The sequence below is a fragment of the Leptinotarsa decemlineata genome, unplaced genomic scaffold, assembly GCF_025532065.1.
Source record: "Leptinotarsa decemlineata unplaced genomic scaffold, Ldec_3_MD MMD2_P_RNA_scaffold_5, whole genome shotgun sequence".
Taxonomy (NCBI): domain Eukaryota; kingdom Metazoa; phylum Arthropoda; class Insecta; order Coleoptera; family Chrysomelidae; genus Leptinotarsa; species Leptinotarsa decemlineata.
Genome location: NW_027412532.1, coordinates 60,982 through 83,135, shown reverse-complemented (window position 1 = coordinate 83,135; position 22,154 = coordinate 60,982). Strand labels below are relative to the sequence as shown.

The 22,154-nt window shown below is 34.7% G+C and overlaps 2 protein-coding genes across 4 annotated transcripts in view; one reads left to right on the top strand and one right to left on the bottom strand.

The window, feature by feature from the left end:
* LOC111502195 (pseudouridine-5'-phosphate glycosidase) overlaps positions 1-22,154 on the bottom strand; it is a 66,211-nt gene that overhangs the window by 30,558 nt on the left and 13,499 nt on the right. The gene's annotated exons all lie outside the window — the stretch shown is intronic.
* The window catches only part of LOC111502177 (tetraspanin-1), a 48,394-nt gene that overhangs the window by 16,006 nt on the left and 10,234 nt on the right, over positions 1-22,154 (top strand). The window lies entirely within an intron of this gene.

Sequence of the window (22,154 nt, the reverse complement as noted above, 5' to 3'; positions counted from 1 at the left end):
ATATCAATCATTAAAGGACTATTGAATATAGGTAATGCCTAAACAATTAATTTACATTGAACCCATTAAAATAAACGGAATCGGTATGTTAATGAACCGTTAATGAAATGATTATATGAGGATAATCAGTATGTTCGCCTTCCAGGTAGACAAGGCCAATATCTCATTTTCTTAATGGCAGTATTTCATCAGAAATGATGAAATTTTCTTTAGATTTTCGTCATGCCTCGACAAGTGGTTCAAGTTCCACGTCTTGTCTCGCTGGTATTTACCTGCATAGTTATCTTTCAATAGCCGAAATCATATGAACACTACGACTATTTTTAGGTTCTATTTTTGTGAAATCTTCATAGTACGGCTTTCTTGGCATTTATTTCGGGATTTGGCATCTGGCCACCCATACAAAATCGTCACGGTTTAGCGGACTTGTATTTTGTCATCGCTCACGAAAAACATCACTAAATTACACAAGTTGCTATTTTCTCCCTCTCTATTACTATTAATATTCAACAACAACTGCAGAAAGTTCAATTAGAAACGATCAAAATACTTTCGTCATCCCACTACTTTGACAGGTTGCAAAAAATTACATTTTCTGTGTCAGATTCATATTATGAACCCCTTAAAGCCCAAAAGTGAACTGAAATAAAATGTGTTGACTCTTTTTATCAAATCGACTAGGACAGTTATAGAAAAGTTTATTAATAGTTATTTGGTTGATAATGAGCTTACAAATATAAAACGTTATATTGAATAACTCTTTTGGATGTTACATTTTGACTGATCTTTCACATATGCCTCTACAGTTTAAATGATTGTATTCGTTGAATTTAAGTTAGGAAGATATTGAAAGTTTATCGTCTTTATATCATGTGAACGCAGCATAATATGACTATGTTTTCTTAAAATTATTCATAAAATCAGTAGAAATGAGTGATTTTTACCAAGGAAGCTACGGTTTTAGCGAAATCCGCCTAGAAATGAAAACTGTTTGTGAAACACTTCAGATTTTTACTAAACGCAAAAACGCAACACTTGTTTCGCTATACGATAGCTTCTTCAGACGTGTATATACTAAAGTATCGGAGACCAAATTAAAATAGAAGTGTTATATCTTACAATGTAATTCCGAAACAAACTGTTCGATTGAAAATCAATGAAACTTTGTTTATTAATTATTCAAGACTGGTTTCCATGCTATGCGAATAACAACTAGGAAACGGAATGCTGCTGAAATATCCGTGACCCGTCGCGAGACCTGCACGAGAAATAAGATCGAAAACTAGTTTTAAAGTTGAAAATTAAACGTTTTGCAGCAACCTGTATCAACTCCAATCCACTCCCAGCTCAAAGAGCATGTTTACGGCATTGCGGAGGGCAATAATCGGGCGCCCTCGAAACGGGGCAGGTCGTCGTCATGCACCGCGACGGCGACGGCGACCACGAAGCGCCGCAGACGAAGATGCCCCCCGTGCCATCCACCGCGTCCACGAGGGGTGGACACGGTTCTCACACACGCGATACCTGATTTATTCACGCCGAGATAATTGCCGATGAGCAGGGAAGCGACCGCTGTCTTCTAGGTGGAGTTAATGAAATAGAGGATGATTCGTTAGGCAAAAAAGCATACGGGGTGACAACAAAATCATTGTTCAGGGCGACATTCAGTTGTTTCTAGGGTGCGAAATTTCAAATTTGGAGAGAACGTATTTTGTTAAGCAATAAGAATAGGGAGTTTTTAAACTTTGACATTAATATGTACTTCTTGAAACAATTTTTGATTGTTCAATGAACTCTATTCTTGGAGTCGAGCATATTCGCCTGAAAACAACAAAAATTGTGAATGTTCCAAAAAAAATATCAGACAAAAGCAGTGTTATTGGGCCCTAAATCAAATTGGGCCAAACATACTTAAATTTTTCATTCATTTTGGGTGAGGATTATGCGAGTTCAATTGGTCTTGTTGTTGTGAGCAGCAGTAAAAATGGTGGCGAATGATCATGATTAAAATTATGGCGAACGATCAGGGCTGAAAATTCTGGCGAAGGCGAATAATTGAAATTTTTGGCGAAGGCACAATAATTACTTTTTTGGCGAAAGCGCACCATTTAAAATTTTGGCGAAGGCCCCATATTTGAACTTTTGGTGAAGGCACGCCATTTGAAATTTTGGTGAAGGTATGCTATTTGAACTTTTGGCGAAGGCGCACTATTTAAAATTTTGGCGGAGGCGGTCAAATGTATTTTTGCTGGCAATCGATTCCTTATCAATTTTAACTGAACTCTATAGTGTTTTTACTCAGAATATTCAATTGGAAGTGAAGAGAATGTTTGTAAATGATATTCTTTTTAATATAGTTTGATACGATTGAATTCAATTCAACTAAATTACATTTCAATCTAGATTAACATTCCCAAAAAGCCGTTTCTCACATTTATAAATGTGCACCAAGTGAAATAACTGTCTTTTCAACAAGATAAAAAAAATATATTTGATAAAATCTACTGTGATTTATAGTTTCAAAGAACCGAATCAACTTTTGAATCCTGAATTACTCTCCAATATCTGCGTTGAAGTTTGAACGAATCCTATTCCAAAATGTATGAAATCTCATTACTATATGCCGTAAATTTGGTCAGAACGTAACGACTGCCGTTCTTCAACGGTTTTAAGACGTGGTCGCGAATAAATTCAATGAAATTCCCATTCTAAATCATTCGGCTTCAGAAAGTTCCATTCTGTGCATTAAGGAAACGCTTCGTCAGTAATGAATTTTATTTTCTTCGCCGGTTAAACGATTCCAAACTGAAATATTACTTTCCTCGGACAAGAAAAATCGAACATAAGACAGAAGCAAAACAGACGAAAATGCATCAAGTTGAAAAAATCGATAATTTCTTGTCGGTGGGAGAAATAAAAATAGTTTGAATATATGATGGAATACTTGATTGAAATCCATAACGTAGCCGTAACAATTCGTTGTGAGATTTTCACTAAACAGTTCACAAAAACGCAGCACGTGTTTCATTTTACAAAAGCCTCCTCAGGCGTGTTCATAATAACTGAGTTCTACCTAATTAGTGCTTTATGTGAATCAGTAAATTGAATTATAACCTTCAACTCATTTAATGACTAATAATTTTCCCTGAGTTCAAGTATGAACTAATTACCAATTTCAACATGAGAAAACATATTCAATAATGGGGAAATTATTCTACTTGGTCCTTCAGCGAATTTCCCGAATTCTTAAAACTATTGATTTTCAAGCATTCCGAAAGATTCAGTTTGAAGCCCTTCTTTTCCAGATGTAACACGTCATAATCACGGTTGAACTATTGTTACTCTGTCAAAAGATGTTTTGCAAATGTGGAATTGGTTTTCATATTCAACAAACTACTGCTATGATCTTTTACTCTTTTGGAGAAGGTTCACGCCGTACTTACAATTTTGAGCAAGAACCACAGGCCAATTTATACAGTCCTGATCTATCCTACATTTTTGTAAACTTTTGTCTTTATTGTTATTAATAAATTTGCTTGAATTATTGATTATTCTGTAGACCAAGTCCAAGACCTTCTTTTTTCAAAAACCGAGCGATATTATTGGTGGGTTCATCAAAATATGTCAATTTTCTATGACGATTTCCACCATTTTTCAAAGTTTGATAGACCTGATTCATTGTTTTCCTTATTGTTTTTAATTTTCTGGTGAATCCACAATTATATATTTTGTTTTCTGAAAAACAAAAACTTGTATGTGGCCTACAGATAAAATGAGAATTTGAGCAAATATATTGAAAATAATAAAGACAAAACTTCAGTGTGAGAGAAATGTTTTAAACTCAGTCTTTTGGAACGCTTGGAAATCAAAAGAATCCCTCTTCATTTACCCTGTTTTCTGTTGTTGAAATTGGACATCAGCTCATACGTTAAATGAAGTTTCCAGACTTGTAAAGTATTTTATCGGTTTGAATATAAAATAAAGAAAATAACTTTTGTCTAGTTTCTACTAAATTTATTATTTGTTAGAGCATTTTCAAGTAACAATCGAACCAGTATTTTATCGGTAACTGCTTCGAGAAGAAATGGATGCTCTATTCTACTGATATTCTAAATGAAATGATATTTTCTCCACTGAAATAATAGTGTTCGAAAAAAAATGTTTTCGAGAGGTTCGATGTTTCCATAAACCACTACAAATGAGATGAGAGTAAATACAAATCGTGGCCATGTAGTGGCTGTGGAAGTACCGAAAGGAAAAGAAGGAGATAATTCTCTGAATGGTAATTGAATTTCGTAAAGCCAGGTTGAACAGGCGGCTGAAAATGGAATGGCAAACCACCTCTTTACCGTTCGTATCAATCAAGCCACTCTTTCGCTAAGCCGAGCTTTAAATTCCGGCATGGTATTTTAATTTCCGCCCCTTCACCGTAATACTCGTGAAATATTATTAACTGCCGCCATTTGGAATTGTCCGTTGGAAATGACAGACGGGCGAATTATTTTTCAGAATATTGAAATGACGCGGTCTCGATGTGCCTCATTGTTGCATGACGAGTACGAAATAATATTTTTCTTGGCAACTTCGGCGGAATCTCGTCAAACAGACGGTAGTTGATGATGGCTGGAAAAGTTGGCATTTCAATTATTCTTTCCTGGAAATCAATTTCCCCGGAGTCATATCTGCTGTCAGCGTAAACTGACGTTATTTTTAAACCCATTTCAGTTTGATAATGAAGCAAGCCAATGAATTTTGCTTGATTGGCCATTTTCAAGCGATGAAAATGGTGAGAATATGAATTAAAAAGTTTTAACATTCCATGAGTTTTTTCTGAAACATTCTGGAAATATTTCTAAATTATTAGTTATTCCAATAAGCTCATAGTGGCACAATTTCAATCCAGTAAGTGAACATTTTATTTGTGACACCCACATTTTTCAATAAAGGCAATCAATTTGTTATACCGAACGTTATATTTGTTTATATTGAACTTTTTTTGTAGTTGGTGTTAATGAGGAACCCTTATCAAAATGGCAAACCAAAAAAAAACCAACAATGTGTTAATGAAGATACAAAACTCTGTATTGATTTTCGTCGCCTAGCAGTTTACTCCAATTCCATCATTTATTATAATTGGGAGCTTGATTCATGCCTATCGGCGTTTCCATCAGGTAATTTGTATACATAATTGATGCATGTACCCGAAGGCCAATAGAAATTTGATATACACTGAAGACCGCCTCAGTAATTATTCATACTAGACATAAAAGAAAAGTATAGTGTACAAGCCTTGTTAAAAGTGAAGTTCCAGAAGTGACATTGATTAGAGATTAGATAGATATCTACATTTCAATATACAATAATATACTCAATTGAGAAAGTGACAAATATATTGTAATAATAGTCCTATGAATGAATAGATGCTGTATAGCCATGCAGAACCCAAAAACTTTCGGCTATAATTATTAAGCAAACGTAATTAGGAAGAGAGACAGAATATATTTCTCGTAAGTTTAAAGGAATTGTCCATTAGTATCCTTAGTTACGGCGACAAGTCTAGGGAAAACTTAATCATTTCGCCTCGGGTGACAAACACGGCAAAGGAAAAGCGAACTCGAATTCGAATGTTGCTCCATTTCGCCGGGAGGTGAACATTCGCGAGGCACCACTTTCTCGAGAGACGACATCTCTGAAGAAAAAGTTGGTACAACTTGAATTACCGTCGGCACGCTCGTACGTAGGTGTTGCTAATATTGAGGGGTTGATTGCGTATTTCTGCTGTCGGTATGCAGGAACTTTGAGATATTCTATGTTTGATAGTCAACAAGCCAGAGTATGCATCTAAAGTACGAAGCAAACAATACACTAATTAATTTGCATTTGATAATCCGTAGCACGAATGCAACGCGTCGTAGTCCCAAAGTCCTTTCTCAAACTTCATAATCAAACAAGTCGCAACAGAATTGTCGGAATATTCAACACCCACGCGTTCCTGACAACCAGTTTGTTGGTGCACTGGGAATTTTCCTAAATACATTTTCTGATCCCTGTGGAATATAACTTTTGCCTCTGCTATAAACTCCACAACAACATTCATCTCAAATATTCATATCAACAAAGTAACTGGGGGTTAGATTCGAAATTAAATCATGTACTGATCTTTGGAATTGTCAATTTTCACCAAAAATACAAATTAATGTTCATGTTTCTTTGGTTACAACTGGAGATTGAAACCAAAGACCATGGCAAAACCCCGAAATCCAGCAAAACATTGACGCCAATTTATAATGAAATAAATTGGATAAACCATAAGTCATGAAATATTAGTAAAATAGAAAAAAAAATGAAACCAGTGCATAATTTCAATGATTTGCAGAAGAATTTATTATGTCATTAAGTTTCCAAGAGATAAAGAAAACTGAATTTTAGTGGTTTCAAAAGTTTTATGAAAGTACTCATGTATTATAACAGGAGAAAAATGCAAACAATACATTGTCAGTGTATCTGAAATTCATTTTATGTTGAAATTTAATACAAATTGATATGGTAGTGTGAAAAACTATTAGATCCTGGTGTAAAAAAATTGTAACTTAGCCCAAAATAAGTCCATGTCCTGTCAAACCATGACCAGCGATTGGAACCCCAACTGCTACTCTACCAAGAGGGGCTCCGAGGCCTATTCCAGCGATGCCGATTCCACTGGGTGATGGGTTGGGATTGGCGATTGCAGTAAGTGTTGCTTCACAAGACGTTGGTAACGTTTTGATACTGGTTGGAGTTTTTTCGATCTTTTTATATCGAAGTTATCGACAAGAGAGAGTCACAGGATTTGCAATAAGTATACTGCAGTTGCATCAGCTTTTTTGCATAGCATTATTTGAAAAAATACTTGACACTTAATCAATTATTCAAAGTAGCTAGATATAAATCACATTAAATGAATCATTAAGGTTATTTTTTTACTGAAAAATGGCACAGAGAAACCTGAACGATAAATTTACACCATTTCATCGAATCCTATCTAACATTTTTCGTAAACCAATTCATTTGAAAGTTAATGTTTTTGAACTTTATGGAAATTATCAACGACGAACCATTGCAAAGTCAAGTTTTAACATCAGCCAAAGAAAGTTGCTATCTATATCTCTGCAGTTTTCACTGCAATGATCTGTGAAAATCGAACAATATTCATTATATGATATCCCGTCACCAAAAGTGCACCAGAGATTTCAGTATTACTTTCTATTAACTATTGCACAGTTACTCAATGAATAAATATAGTATCTGATGTTTGAGTGATGGTAAATTGATGGTAAAACTTGGAAATCGAAGTACTTATGCGAATAAAACTTATAAAAAAAAATTGTGATAAACTAAAGAACTAAGTCATAACATTTGATATCAGGCATGAGTTTATTAATAAAAGTACCAACAAATTAAAAAGTGTAATGGCAAACGACAAAAAATGGTTTGGAGATTTCTAGATAACATTTAAGAACAATAAAAAGTACAGCTCACAAAAATTCTACTTGGGATTTACCAAAACTATGGTGGATGGAACTTCATCCAACGTACAATCGACAACCAAATTAAGAATGTAAGTGTCTGAAGCATATTCAATCTACCGCGGATAAAATGTTCAATTCAAATTGGATTCAACTGCAACGGTTCGTTTGTGAGAATCCGTTCATTTGATTGATTCCTCTGCATGTTACTTCCGCAATTTCAAATCGGTAGTGGATCGAAGGTGAAAAATGCTCCTGGGAATTGCGAATTGACAAGTGGACTGTTGCAGGATTTATCAGCTTAGTCGATTCGGACGATTTGGTCGATATCTAAAGGGACAAGAATGTAATGGAACAGAAGGTCCAGCTCATTCGATTCACATTCAATGAAGGTGTCTTACGAAAAAAGATATTGAACAATTTCGTCTACTGTACTGCTATTCAAGTAACATTTTATTTTGAGATTTCCACTGAATATCGCGAATATGAAGCCTTAGTTGGAGGAAATCTATTCCAAATAGCTCAAAAAAAATCAGGGAGTTCAAACTAAAATCGGAGCGCCAATTAATTTTTATTGTTGTTTTTATTTTTACTTGGAAATAAATCTTAAATTCATTGGTATCAAACATCAAAACACATAGTACAAATATATTTTGTCACACTGCAATATCAACTATTACGTAATCCTACAAACACCCGAAACAAATAAAATATATCCGTTAACTGTTAATTTATTTCACTTCCTTCCACGTAAATAATTACTTTCGGAAGTTTCTTTCTTCAAAACTAAATATTTAAGTTCATTGAGAGATGAAGTCAGTTCTGTGAAGTATAGTTTGAAAGGTTTTTCAAGTTGTTTACTTCGCTCTTTATTAGTTAAATGAGTTTGAAGTCATAAACGAGCCCAGTATAAATTCAAGTTGATATGATGGAAAGCATAATATCACAAAAAATAAAAGGAGGCCCGATTATTGTGTAGAAACAATGAATATTGAGAATACAACACTAATTAATTTGTTGGTATTCTATTGGCTCCTTCAATTTTAATATTCTTCTTGAAACTCCAAACATAACAATGTGTGAACAGCAGATTGAGATTTTTTTCATTATTCATTCATTTCTGAAATATTCAACGTACGTTTTCATTCCAATTTATATGAAAATACTGTCGAAGTTTTTTGTAGCCTTCAGAACTGTCTTCATAGAAACCTCGGCTACGTAAAACTTAATATTGCGAAACTTTTAAATTTTCATGAACTTTCTTTCCCGAATATTTCGTGATTGAAAGAAGAAGAAAATTGAAATAGTTTTAAAATATAAACCACTGATCTTTCGAAACAAAAAACATTTAAAAAGGCAATTATGTTTACATTTTTTTAAACGAAATTCACGAATCTATAGTAACATTGAATGTATAAAACAGAAACAGTCATTCTGTCATATTACTGGTATTTTCATTACTATAGTACGTGGGCATACTCGAATACTGGCTTTAAATCAAATTATCTTAATGAACAATTCATTCAGGCCAGTTGAAATATTTCTAAATACAGCATTTGTTGATTTATAAAATCTCCCAACCTTGTATGATAATGGTAATTTTTAACAGAAATAATTAAAAATATAAATGACGTGATAATTATGAAAAAACTTTTCTTTTCCTGGGCTACTCAATATACCTTGGTTCAGAGGTGGCAGACTAGAAAGCCTTTTAAAATTTATGAGAATATACGTTGGAGAGTTTGTCAGTTTCCACAGAATCCAGTCAGAATAAATCAAACCAAATTAGTCCCTTCAGGAGACTGGATTAAATTACATCTTTCAGGCAAAAACAGTAGATTGGAACATAAATAGGGATTATTCTGTCGTAAAGTGTCACAGATGTGACCTCAAACTCGCAAATAAGGAGCCGAGTAGTAGGAAATATGAAGTAGATAGCTTCTACGGAAACGTGGACTGCCATCTCAACCGCATTTATTCGTTATTCAACAAAAAGTAGAGGTTGCATGTCGAAAAAAAACGAAGAGACAAGATCCATTATTTGAGAATTGGATTCTTAATCAATTATTGAATGGTATCGCTGTTGAATGTTATTGGAAAACTTGTTTAAAATCGTTCTAGAATCGGAAAATATTTCAACACATAACTCATTTTTTGGTTTATTTCAGATGTTACGTTATATTTTCAGTCCACCTCAGTAATTTCATAAACTACACCTTACGATTTGATCTTCACAAACTTTATTTTCAAAAAATAAATCACATGTTTCGCTATCGCAGTTATACTGAATCAGCTACAATAATATACGAGTATAACGTTTTATATGAGCGTTTTCGGGGTTGAAATATTCCACTTGAAGCAATATTTCATTGGCTTACGTCTCCACTGAAATACCCCAACATTAAATCATTTCAAGTTCTGGTCCAGGACAAAAACTTCGATCCTTAAAACGTCCTATTTTGATGTAAATATATTATTCTCTGGAAGCAACTTCAGGGAGAACTATGGGAGTTGTCACCCTGATTTTAACTGGAATTCTTTAACGTATTTTCTCCCTACGAACTTTCTGTCGAATGGAAATGACATGGAAATCGGATATTCGGCGGTCAGTCGATTCTTTTTCTAGTTGTATGCAGTAAAATATTCCCGGAAACATGTGTGATCCTAACGGCAAAACAAATTTATTGCGACAGGTAATTTAAAAAATGGGTCTTCGTCAGTTCGGAAACTAACGTAGTGAATAAGAATTAGGGTATGATAACAGGGGAGGTTTGAATGAGAATTAAACTGCTCTAGACAGATATCTATTGATGAAAGATGTACACATTTTGAGCCTGGCAAGTCTAAATTTTCTCTTCATAAATGAATGGTCTACTATGTTTAAAGGATATATCACTGACGACTTCTTTCTCTACATTATATTTTTTTTTTGATCATGGAGAACGTGATCAGCATATAGACAATAAAATGCAGCCACGTCCTTTTTTTGGTGTGGGCTGTCAGAGACGTATCTGAAAGTGCTAGTATTCTTCTTAACCCTCATTGGTTTTTCTTATAACTAGAACATACAAGAAAGGTAAGTCTTCGGAGCCCTCCATTACTGCCCTGGAAATACATGCTAACTCAAATTAAGTCTCAATCTATGAACTACATTCTCCCGATGAACAGCTGCTGTGTTATGTAACAGAAGAAAAACATAATACAAACATTAAGTATTTTTTGTGAATCTGAATGCCTGTTATTCTGCACTAGTTTTTCTAATCAATTTTATTTGATTTCTGAAAATGGTAGATAAGCACTGCTTAAATATGTACCGTGAATATGTATTCATGATGCCTCAACGTCTTCATCCTAGTTATTCACGTGATAATGTCCACGCTGTCGTTTCTGAAGTAACCTCATTGTTTGCACTCTATATTCACGTCAGTCACCCCCATCGTTTCGCATCATTAAATATTTACGTCAGGTGATTAGCGAGTTAGTTAGATTCTATGAAATCCATCAGCAAATTTAGTGGAAAGCCGTCATCCACAAAGCAGTGCACATCAATATCCTCTCTCTCTCCGGTTTTCGTAGAAAATTAAAATTGTGACGTGTATCTGTTTAATGTAGCTAACGAGGAAAACATATTAACTCCACCGGTGTGTGGGTAGTGATATTGGCAGTTTGTACACCGGAGAACACGTCATGTCCGCTTGTCTCACGGTTGGAAAAGGTTGTCAATGAAAACAATTCTGCTTTTGAAGCCAATCATTTCAAATTAGTAATTAGCCACTCCATGTCAGATTATTGTATAGATAACGACCCCTCTGTATATTAAATAATTCGTAAAATAACACTTATCCGATAAAGAATACGTATCAGAAAGGACATCAATGGATTACAACTATTTGTGAAGACTTTAATCATTTTTTTGCATCGAAAATGTATTTCGGTGTCATGCGTAGTCCGAGATCATTCAAGATGTTAGTTCCTTTCCAAAATTTCCATTTTGCTCGATCCCTTGTATCTTGTCAATTTTCCAGTCTGATTTGGCCCGCCCTTGTCTTTTCCATTATTACAAGGGAGAAAATTCAAAAACGTCTCCAGTGCAGATGTTCGTTTGGTTTGCATTACTCTCTCGTTATTCGCAAACAACTATAGGGTCTAGATTGTTAATAGCGGTCGTATATTTAGATTATAACGAACGCACTAGGTGCTTTCATAAATGGTTAAGTTCCGAAGAGGGATACTTAACAAAACCAGTTGTTCTTATAATATCTCAAACTTTTACTGTTTCATTCCACAATATTTTTGAAGAGTCCGATATTGCAAAAGTCATTTCTACTTCAAACAGAGAATATATAGATACAGAATCCGCTGAACTGATTGGATAGACATCACTAACAGCGATTACAACGATAATCCAGCGAATAAATAACACTGTTTCTGCAATTAATGAAAACACCCCTGAGCGAATATAGCACGCATAATCTCCCTGCTTCGGCTCGAGCAGATTGAATTGGCACTAATTGTATCACGTGTTCTTATTAAGGAGAAATTCTACCCCAGAAAAGGAATAATTTAATCTGTCAGAATATTATGAATTTTCGCCGCCTGAAAATAGGAAGTTAATCAAACAAAACCCTCGGCCCTCCGAGGCGATACCGAAATATCTCAAGGCCCAATGAATCAACAGCAACAGCAGAATGGAAAATTAATTTCCTTCATCTTCGTTCTCGAAAACTTGACTTTACGAATTCGAAAAATCGATGCTCTCCCTTATTTCCAAAGTTACAGCCTCCAAAGTTCCAAAAATTGCAACTTTTCAGCCTTCTTTCTGCATAATACAAACTATAGAAAAAACACATCTTTTTTTCACCTTCTTTGACACTCTTCAGCTCAATAATCAACATTTTTTCTATAAAAAAACGTGTTATAACCTTATAATGTAGAGATGTCACTGAAAAAACAAATCCATTGTTGAATCAAGTTTTTTATATGGAAAATGTTGATTATTAAACTGAAAAGTGTCAAAGATAGAAAAATAAGATGTGAAGGGGATGTGATTCAATACTTTGTGTTTTACGAAAAGAAGGCTCTGGAAATAAAACAGTACCGATTTTTTTTTCGGATTCGTAATCTACTCGCCAAAATACGTGAGTACACACATTTTTCATTCAAAATCGGCAAGTGTCAACTATACGTAATTTTCCAGCGTCAAAAGTAACAACCAAGTTCGACAATACAAGTAATTTGAAGACACACATGATGACGGACTATCAGGCTATTAGATCAAATAAACAAGTCATCAAATGATCAACCAAAGATCAATGAAATGTTCAAATAAACGAGAAAAAGTGAAAGTATAATTTCATCATTAGTAAGCTCTTTCCGTGTAAGGAATTTTACGTTCCATAAGAACACACAATACCGATTCAGCATTTACGGCTCCTCATAAACTTCTTTGAGAGTAAACAACTTTTCACAAAATCCAGCGTTTTCAGTTCCGAAGCTATCAGTAAAATAGTCGATTGCATGCAATTTATATCGATTTTTATATCATTTCCAGTATTTACTTCTCAGTGAACATTTGTTTGCCACAATTCCCGAGAACAAAAACACCTGTAGAAATAACACGCCACAAACGCATTGTGCGTGTGAATTGGTCGATGTTTACTTTTTCTACTTTGCCTTGAACTTGCAACATTCATCGTCAACCATTACATTGGTTAGTTATTATGTCTCACAATTTATATCATCAACATTCATAATAATCTATACATGTAAGCTAGAGCCATATAAGAATTTTTCATTACCTAACTTTTACTGATCCGTAGTAAACATACATGCCAAAATGTTTTTTTCATTTTGTTCATTATTGAAAAGCTAAAAAGCCTTCTAATTAGCACACTGTATGTGACCATTATTTTGTTCATTAAAATGGGCTTAGCAAGCTATCTTTGAAAATAGACATATGTCATTGCGAAATTTTTTGTAGATCTATACATGTTGAGAGATTAGGCACATATCAAATATTTTCGTTTTCGATATTCCATTGCAGAGACGTTCAATACCTAGAAAATATTCAGTGTCAGAGGTGAAATTATCTGTCTTTATACTAACCTATTGCGTTTCAATTAGAAGAGTACATAAGAAAAATTGAAAGTAGACGTTGATATTTCGGGCAATGTTCATCGATCTACGTTCAATCGCATATTGAATAACAAGACATCTATCTCGTGAATTATTAAAGTTGCGTGATTACAGTTATTAATGGGTGTTCTATTTGTTTGTTTTTCGAATTTGTAATTCAAATTCGATATTGGTAAGAATTGTTTTCCCATTATTATACTTGCGTTTCTATGTTGAATCAACATTTTCAAAGATATTTTGAGAAATTCAATATTTTGAAAAGTTAGTCCAATCTTGAATCATATCATTTGATGACAGTCTAAATAATCTGCCTAATTTCTTCGATCGAAAGTATCACTTGAATATTTATTAGTCAGAATCATAGATGGTATTGTGTTATTTCTTTCTGACAAACAAAATTAATAATAATGCATTTCACCACGAAAATGTTCATATTATGGATAGAACTATTTTTGGTACTCTAGTAGAGAACAAAATGCATTTCTAATAACTGAAAGAAGGTCCAAAACGTACTCCAAAATACGCAAAAGCTAGATAGTATTTCTATGTTCATTGGCAGAGCATTCAGAAGAATTCACATTCAAGCGCTAAACATGTAGAAACGTAATTTTCTCCCCTCATTGCCTCTCGCTGGATACTTCAATTTCACTCTAGACCATCCATCAATCACACTCTTCGTAGAAAAATATTCTATCTCTCTCAAAAAGCAACTCATTAATGCCAGACAGCGTTCAGCATCCGCATTCCAATATCTCTGAACAAATCAATCTTATCCTCGTCTTCGAAACCCATATACCCAACACCGAAATGGGATCCCTCGTAGCGATCGTAAATTCTGAGCGGGTGTAATTTCTAGTTATTTAATAATCCGGTCCGGGTAAAATAGAAGCATAAATCACATTCGTATGTTGCGTTCTCCAAATGGAATTTGCCATTGTTACATACACAATTTGTAATATTCTAATATCTCATGTTTTCATCCACCCCAATTGCTCTGGATAACTTTTCTCGGATCGATCCAGAAAGCATATTTGCCACGAAACGGGGTTGAACCCTATGGCTTGAAATACTTTCTAGATTTATTCAACGCATTTTCTTTCTCATGAGTCTAGATTTGTAACTCTCGATCAAAATCAGAGTTTTCTCTCTCGCTCCAATCTTAAACTCTTTCCAACATTTAATATCTTTAACATTTTTATTCAGAAATGTCCGTCTATGAGTTTTGTAAAACCATTCAGTATTTATAAAAAATAGAAAATTGTTTACAACCTTTTTTAGATCTTATTTTATTTTAGTTATAGCTAGATACTCCCGGCGCATCCGCCAAATAATTGGTTTTTGTAGGACAGAATTATTATAATGTTCGTAGGCATCTCTGTTTTTGAAAATTGAATGAGGGGTTTTTGAATGTATCCATCACGAACAGACAAAACTATTTTATAATATTTGTATAGAAAACGTGTTAGGAATCACACGTTAGTCCTTAGCTCGCACAAGTTTCGACTTTTGAAGGTAGTTGTTCATAGGAATGCGATAGTTGGTTAACGGGAAAAACATTATAATTAGATTAAAATTACTTATATCAAGACCAAGTTCGATATTGAATTCTATTCATAAACAGATTATTTTGCAACAGAAAAAATCAAAACTTTTGTTCAATTTAACTTTCTGTTAGATCATCCATTTTATGAAAATAAAAAGATTTCTCTGGTAGATAAAACGCTAAAAAAAACAACAAAGACTTGGCCTTTTCGCGTTGCATGTGTATAGGTCTTTATTTTCCTCTATTCCATTTTATAGGCCAAGGATAGAAAGAATACAGAAATCTGCAATGTGAAAAAGGAAATGTCGGCATTTCCGCAGTCGAATACAAGTTTGGTCCGCGATGAAAGCTCTTTCATCGAAGGCGTGACGAGATGAAAAAACATCACTTTTTTATATATTCGCTCGCAACTCCCTTAACGAAAGGAAACATACAGGGACGAATGAATTCGGTATTCTATACTCTCGCTAATAATAGAAAAAAAATCAACACTATTTGTAGTTGTTATTTCGCAGTATTGGAAAAATTGTTTATTTTCCAAAAACCGTTAAAGACTTCATCGGCAAAACAATATACAGACCTCTAGTCGTGATATATAATTGAGAATAAATTTGACACTATTTTTTATATCATTACTTTTAAATGGAAAAAATAGACAATTGCAGACTAAACGGGCGCTGGCTTATGACTAACTTCTCGAACAGATTTGTATCTCTTTATATAGAGAATGAACCTTTCACTTGTAATCACCGAGATGACATTGCATCATTTCGATATACTTGCAACATTTTTCTTGAGCGGTGATTTTGCATAACCACATATTCACATAATAATATATCTCAATCCGTTTCAATATCAGTTTCAATAGGTTGACACACGCAACAACTTCAAAAATCACTCCCGATACATTATCTCTCCACACACCCTCCCTAATCGGGATAAATATCTTAAAATGTGAGTAAGAATTGACTTCGATCGGTTTTCATTATGCTTTACTGTTCTGGTCCACACATCGGGTCTTACTTGATGGAACTTCCACCGCCGCATAATGTTTACGGCAGTGCGACCAAATTTACGTCCAATCTGGCGTTTTATTGGCTGTAATTCACTCCACCTTTTGTTCATTGTTTATGGGTCTACTAGGTACCTCTATGAAACTGTGAGTCATTGTTTTGGAATTATCAAAAGGGTAATAATCTGGCTAAGAGCCAGTTTTCAGTATTTTATAAAAACCAGAGTTGTTGTAGGAAAGTCGACCCTTCAATGAGGGATTCCTACTTCAAGGAATAAGTTAAGTCTCAACTTCCTGAATTGGAGAGGCTCAACACTCAACTCAAGGTATTCTGAAAAGTATTCCTCTATCGAGATCAGTATATCCGTTTATTTTTTGAATTGAATTGAACCGGGTTACCCAATTCGAAATCACGATATACTGAAATCCAAATAGAATGACGAGACAAGTATGCTGTCGACATCAAAGCAATATATTGGATTCTTCATTTTATCCAATAAGTCGTTGATATACAATAAAAAGAGGGTTGGAAACAATATGACTCCCTGAGGAACATCAGCGTTTTTGGTATTCGAGAGATATCCATCAACGGCCACTTACAGGAAACGAAGTTTGGCCAGCAAAGTCTAATGCAACTACTTGTTTAACGCTTTTTCAAAAGTCTTCAAATATTTTAGGACTCAGACTATACAACAGCATTCCTGATTATATCTAGACAAAGTTCAGATATCAAAAAAAAATGAAGTTCTTCTCCCTGACCTCTGCTTATACACTATCAGTGAATGTACCCCGATTGCTCGATTCGGTGTGTAGTACCTGCCGCAGTAGCAGACGAAACGTTCAGTACTACGACTTCCATTAGACCACGGCCCTCCAGCCTCGATTTTGTCTTCTTTGATCGTGAATCGTGCGTGTGAAAAATGCTTTTAGCGAATTCAAATAATATTTTTCCATTAAAATTTCATAAAATCACATCGACGCTGTTTCGACTAGTTCATCCTGAAATCCGATGGAAATTAAAAATTCCAGAGCGACTCTTGATCGGGTCGCTCGCTACGAAATATCTCGCTCTGGTCCGGTCCAGAGGAATTTCTATACACCCTTATGCACCCTTATTTAAACTTCATCGCATAATTCACGAGAGACTGAATTTTTGACGAAAGTATTTCGAGGCCGCGCGTGGAGAACAGGGGTAGTAACACCGAAATAGACGAGAGGCTGCGCCAGTAATTCGATTTGCGAAGGGATGTTGGGGAAAATTAAAATTTTAAAAAATTCACACGAGCAACTAACAAATATGTCGGAACCGTGCGCGGTTACAGAATTCGCCCGATATCTAATTTATTCCGGTCTTCTCCGGAGAACGATCAACATCTTTTATTCAGGGAATTCGTTTCAGCTTTTGGAGAATTCACGAGAGTTTTTCTTTTCAACTGGGCTTACTCCGAAGTACGTCAGTATACGTGAAACATTAAATCGGAAAATTTTTATACGACCGGAAAGTGGGTACTTATTTGCTGGACAGTTTTCTTTCAACAAAGTACATATTTTCATCTGAAGTTGCTTTGGAGAGCTATAATTTCTGACTAGTTTATGCCGTTTTAGAGATTTTTCTAACATGGTTATGGTATGGGAGAGTTCTGTTGGCATTATTTCACTACTTGGAAGCCGCGTGACTTGCTCATTTTTCCCTTGTCTTCGGAAAATGCTGTAGCTTCGTGAAGATTATTATATTCGTTGTTGTAGGAGGAAACTGCAGTAACGTTTGTAACAAATACAAGTGGTATAAAAAAATTTAATGTTTTAATTCTCTTTTCTCACTTATTAGATCAAAAATAGAGTGAAACATAAACCAATTTCTCGGTTTCATAAATGAAAATGTTAAAATAGCAATCGTAGTTTCGAAAGATTCCAAAAAAAAAATAAAACAAAAACATGTGTGATGTTCTTTCATTTATTCCATGAAAAATACAGTCGAATCCTTATTAAAGCACAAGATAGGAAAGCGGTTGGTGGTTGGTCTTCATTGCTTGGCTTCGCAACTCCGTTCTTACCTCTGGATGATATTTCAGTAACCCCAAATGCCAGCGTGGCCCCATCCACCCCAACCCCAACCCCAACCTGGAGCAACAACACCCAGACCAGACCCTCCTGTTACGATAGTTCCTGCGGGTCCTGCTACTACTGTTCCGTGACCTCCCCATAAGGGAGATGCCATGGTGGATGCGATGGCCAAAAAGGCGAACACTGCGAAGACTAGCAACTTCATCGTCGAAAAAGAACAAGAGTATAAAGTTTATCGAATCGTTTCAGATACGTTTGATGGTTCTTGGAGCGCTGTTGAGGTATTTATATGGATCGTCGAAGATAAACAAATGCATTTTTAGCGTTTTTTTGTCGTGTCGAATAAAAAATGAGAGAATTCTTTAAGTTTGATTTCAATTATTCATCGACGTGCCCACCAATATGTTAAGGCGTGATGGAATTGATGAATTATATGAATATATTCTCATATTTTCATACTACTGATTTCTAAACTATTACACCTATAAATTATTTATTCTCCACTAAATTGATATGTATTTGCCAGAAAGAAAGATAAACAATTCGTTTACAAGATGTATTTCTCAAAAGAGAACTGTAAGATTAATTGTAGGTGCTGATTTTGACGACTCCTTTATGCCAATCGTTAAAAACTTGAAAAAAATGATCTTTTTCTATAGTATTTCGAAGCTCGAAATACATTTATTTATACATTTTTTTCATATCAATCATTTTCAATTTACATCCTTTTTTTTTTGAAAAAATGACAACTTCCACAGTTTATACCACGACCGGTATTTATTTGCTTCTGAATGAAATTTCTCAGACATTCACGTTCCTGATTTGAAGTTTTCCTCGTTCTCGATATTCGGCTTCAATATCGATAAGTATTGAAAACACAATTATTCTAGCGCGTTGTAGAGCAATTCTCTTGCGTAATTGAGTGTATCACAATCGCAATTGTTGCATTAATTGCATCATTAGTTTTGCGGAAGGTTGCGGTGCACAAAGCATTTATCGAGCCAGAAGGAAAATGTGGATGCAGGTAAAATGAAATGGACAGTTCCATTTCTCTCAGTAGGAATATAACTCACTAATAGAATATGTTATATTCTCCGGAAATATAGCGATACAGAGAAACAGTAATTGAAAGCTAATTTTTTTATGTACGCGTCCCATTTATTCTCCTCCTCAATTGAAATATTTGAAAATCCTTTCTTAGTGCGCATCTCAGACTTAAGAAGCGGCTATATATCCAATGTTAGCTTCCTAGGACTCACCAGTGCGAAGAAACAGAGATAAGTATAGATTATAAACAAAAAGATAGACATATTTATTTCCACTGAAGATATTGAATATGAGATTAAGAAGTTGAAGGTGTGAATATGACAAAAAGGGGAGTACAGATAAAAACGAAAGAAGAAACTAGTGGAGCATAAAGTGCAAAAGTTAGAAAAAAGTACATCCCACGTAATATGATAATAAAAAAAATTTGGTAGTAACTGATGTGTTAGAAGGATAGAGGAACATCCCGTGTAATATGACAATAAAAAAAATTTGGTAGTAACTGATGTGTTAGAAGGATAGAGGAACCGTTATACTGCAAAGCAAGACATTTTCAATTCATCGACTCCATTAGAAAGGAACAGCCCATTGGAAAAGCCGCAAGCTAAACGATCCTAAGACAATAAACGTCTTTTCCATTATTTATTATTCCTTGTAATAATAATTCTCGATTATTTATAACATATGTGAATAAAAAACTAGTGCACATTATTTGTACTACATGCAGTAAGTATGTATATTAATGAACTGGACGACCCCGATATGCATTTCAAGTTCATAAAAAATAAACCTACTTCGCTAATAGTAATGATACAGAAAATCAATTGTTCTATTGCATGAAATATTCACCTAAATAAATGGGGGTTGAAGATAGGATGAGAGTTGAACACGAAATAGATGCATAAAGCGAATGGAAGATTAATTTAGGAACGTAAAATATATACCTTTGAACTACTACTTTTATACAGTTATTATAGAATATGGTACTTGTGATGCTCTGTTTGGAACATTTGGAGTTTTTTCCCAACACCAAACCGTTATTTTAACACATAGACCCGTGTTTCGATCACCAAGTGATCATCTTCGCTTCCGTAGTGAAACGAAGGTAGTGTTGTGTTAAAAACTAAACCCGATACAAATAGTGAAAAACATCGCTTTCCTAAGAACAAGCCGGATATTTAACAAACTGGAATTGACAAAATGAAGCCCCCTTCTCACGAAAACATATCTTTTCACCAGGTTTATGACAAAAATGTTGTTTGCGAGCAACATTTTTCTCAAGACTGTTCAGTTGTGGTTAACAAAAAAGTCTTGAAGAAGTTATGCATGTCATCAAAACATATATGTATTCATCAATGACGATTTCAACTTTGGAACAAATAAAGTGTACGAAACAAACGTCCAGTTGTTGACTGATTTAAAAAAAAACGAATACGCTTGTAGCAGTCAAACGACAAAAAAATGAGAATATATCCATACTATCTATTATTTCCATCCTGCCTTGACATGTTGGTGGGCTCGTCGATGAATAATTGATATCAAACTCGGGAGAATTCTTTCATTTTTATTCAATACGCTAAAAATGCATTTGTTTATCTTCGACGATCCATATAAATACCTCAACAGCGCTCCAAGAACCATCAAACGTATCTGAAACGATTCGATAAACTTTATACTCTTGTTCTTTTTCGACGATGAAATTGCTAGTCTTCGCAGTGTTCGCCTTTTTGGCCATCGCATCCACCATGGCTTCCCCCTTATGGGGAGGTCACGGAACAGTGGTAGCAGGACCCGCAGGAACTATCGTAACAGGAGGGTCTGGTCTGGGTGTTGTTGCTCCAGGTTGGGGTTGGGGTTGGGGTTGGGGTGGATGGGGCCACGCTGGCATTTGGGGTTACTGAAATATCATCCAGAGGTAAGAACGGAGTTGCGAAGCCAAGCAATGAAGACCAACCACCAACCGCTTTCCTATCTTGTGCTTTAATAAGGATTCGACTGTATTTTTCGTGGAATAAATGAAAGAACATCACACAGGTTTTTTTTTTATTTAATTTTTCGAAATCATTCGAAAATACGACTACTGTTTCAACATATATTTATTTATCGGCAAACAGGCTTCATCTTTACTCTAACAAATCTTGTTAGATTTCTTGACGACTGTCGATAAAACAGTAACAAGTTGTAGGTGTTAAAATGGAATAAAAAAAATTGTGTAGCAACAAAACAATTTTTATTTCGCTTTCAAGTATATAAAATATTGACCAAGTTGAAAAATGTGGGCAAAATATAACTAAAAATGAATGTGAAAGTTTTTCAGATTCAAAAACAACTTCTGACAAAATGAGAAAATAACTCAACTCGTAACACAACAATTTACCTTAAAAATCAAAATAGAGGAAGGTTAAAGATCTAGAAATAATAGTAAATCCCGAACTGAAAGTAACCACATTTGGGCGTCACAATATATTGTTTTGTGGGTAACTATGAGGTTATAGTTTCTCAACGAATATTTGCAGCAAGTTTTTGGCAAAACTATAACTATATCTCGAAAACCTCTAGAAACTATTAATGTTCTGTATTTTTTTTAATTGCAGTATAACGTTTCGCTAGTGATCACCAAGTGATCACTAGCTGATCTACACCAAGGGTTCCAAACAGTACATCCTAAGTAAACAATTGATAAGTTAAAAACATTAATAGTACAGCCAAACGATATAGAATCCAGTGAAAAATAAAACAAAAACGTTTATGATATTCTGTCATTTATTCGATGAAAAATGCATTCGAATCCTTATTTGAGCACAAATCATGAAAGAGGTAGGCCTTCATTGCTGAATTACGTAACTCCTTC